The 2,500-nt window shown below is 32.8% G+C and overlaps 1 protein-coding gene across 2 annotated transcripts in view; it reads left to right on the forward strand.

Annotated features, from left to right (window-relative positions):
- The window catches only part of LOC145296082 (monocarboxylate transporter 6-like), a 240,520-nt gene that overhangs the window by 37,393 nt on the left and 200,627 nt on the right, over nucleotides 1-2,500 (forward strand). The window contains exon 1 of one of the 2 annotated variants that reach the window (XM_080142221.1): nucleotides 284-387. The exons of the other annotated variant lie outside the window; for it this stretch is intronic. The gene's annotated coding sequence lies outside the window, so the exon portion shown is untranslated. Of the gene's footprint in view, nucleotides 1-283; nucleotides 388-2,500 lie in introns of those variants that run through there. 2 annotated transcript variants of the gene reach the window in all.

Here is a 2,500-nt window from a genome sequence, read left to right on the forward strand (position 1 = left end):
TTTGCTTTTGAGAACACTTTTCCAGTGTAAGGGTTAGAAGCGCCGACTGGCAGTTCAACATTTGAGTTTCGATTCTGACTTGAGACACTTGCTTGTTAAGCTGCACTAACGAATTTTGATACTGCGAAATAGTCTTTCTGTGGTTGAGTACATACATATATACTTATACACATGCACACACACACACACGCATATATATAACTCGTCCATCAGCAAAGTAGGTAGACGGTGTGTATTACATCAAAAAGCGTCGAATCCGCCACCCCCTCTCGCTAAAATAATAAAAAAAAAAAATGCTTGACGTAATATTGAGATTTGTTTCTATGCATTCAAGTGGTTTATTGTCCTTTCAAATATTGTTACGAGCTTTCGCAACCCAGAGAGAAGGTAAATGCCACTTTTTTTTCTAAACTTCATGTTCTTTTTTTCATTGTTGAGGTTTCCACTAACTTTCTCTGAAACAAAATGTAACTCGTTGGGTCATCCATCGAGCTCGGGTTATAGTGTTTGAATCAGGAAATGTGAGTTTCTAAAGAAAGTTAGACATAACAAATAGACAGAGTGAAAGACAGAAAGAGTAAATGAAATGAATTAATGAAACTGCAGCACTAACCCCACTGCAGGTTTATCCGGATTCCTCCGAAGAAAGAAGTTTCAAGGGAGTATGAAATTCACAAGCAGTCCTCAGTCGCATGTAGATCCCCATGAGGGGAGATGATGATGTTAGGTTTTTGCAACTCTTGCAGGTATCTGTCAACCTCCTCCTACATACAGCGCCTGGTATTCCTAAATTAATCACCCATTTGATATTTCCACATTAGTCACCCATCTGGTACCGACCAAGCTCAACATTGCTTAACTTTGGTGATCTAACGAAACCGGTGTGTCAACGTGATTGTCACGTATTCAAGGGAGAGAGAGAGAGAGAGAGAGAGAGAGAGAGAGAGAGAGAGAGAGAAATCCATATAATATTCTGCTTGTCCTTTCTTTACTTAACCGGTTCGGTACGCTTTGAAAAAAAGTCAAATACAGTTTTTGAAGGCCAAAATGCTTCATAAAAGGCCAAATTCGCGAAATAAGGCTAAAAAAATTGGCCTCGTTTGAAGCAGTTTAGCCTTCAAAACTATCTTTAGTCTTTTCAAAGCGTAACGTGCGGACTACCTAAAAACGGAGGAAGCTACTTCAAAGTGAAGTCACTCTCATATTCTTGTTCAGGGTTACCAAATTGGTCTTTTTAAAGCCAAATTTTGCGAATTTAGTCTTAAAAAAAACAGTTTGGCCTTTAAAATTGTATTTGCCCCTTTTCAAAGCATAACGTACCGACCAACTAAGGAAAGTACAATGGACACACTAACCCTAAGCGGGTTTAACCGGCTTCCTTTGAAGGAGAAAGTTTCATGGGATTATGAAATTCACAAGTGATCCTCAGTCGCATGTATATCCCTGTTAGGGGAGATGACAGCGTTAGATTTTTTCAGTTCTTGTAGGGATGTGTCGATAGGAAAGGACAAGCAGAATATTATTCAGATTGAACTATGTAGCACAATATTACTTTCTGAATATTTATTAGTATTTATTAATTTATCTTATTTGAGTCAATTCTATATTTCAAATGCAATGGACACGATTTTCATAGAAAGGTCGATAATATTTGCTGTATTTTTTTAATATCTTTTGTCCAAAAAACTATATATATATATATATATATATATATATATATATATATATATATATATATATATATATATATATTTGCATTATCCAGAAAAATGTCAAAACGATTTTCATAGAAAGGTTGATAATATTTGCTGTATTTTTTTAAATACCTTTTTGCCAAAAAACTATATATATATATATATATATATATATATATATATATATATTTGCATTATCCAGAAAAATGTCAAAACGTTTAAATTGATCATCCTGAAGAGGTCTTGAAATAAAGACGCAACGTAAATGAATGATCAGATAATTATATATATATATATATATATATATATATATATATATATATATATTATTATTATTATTATTATTTTGCCCTATATATTTTTTCGCGCCTTTAACATTTCCTGTCTGGGTCATTTTGACTTTGTTTCTCTATTTATATTTAACTCTATCACCATTTTTTTTCTTCCTTGATATTTCTTATTTATATTTATATCTCGGCAGTAGAATAAAAAGCATATCTTATTTTTCTTTTATTAATATTATTGGAATTTTTTCCTTTTTTTCCTTGTACACATTTTTGTGAATTTTTCCATGGATTTCTGCCATTGGATTATTATGGACCATCTTCTTCCAATTACGGGATTTTTGGATTTTACTTGTGCAAATGGAAATTCAATTAACTTTCTTGAAGTTACATATTTGGATTTTACCGTCACTGGATTATTTATCTTCCACCAGACTATCCATTCATGTGTAATCACCTTTTTCTTCACCTTATTCCCTCTGCTTCACTTTTTTTTTTTTTTTAAGTAAGATCTTTGACTTA

The sequence above is a fragment of the Euprymna scolopes genome, chromosome 16 (genome assembly GCF_053919585.1).
Source record: "Euprymna scolopes isolate OS-2025 chromosome 16, ASM5391958v1, whole genome shotgun sequence".
Taxonomy (NCBI): Eukaryota; Metazoa; Mollusca; class Cephalopoda; order Sepiida; family Sepiolidae; genus Euprymna; species Euprymna scolopes.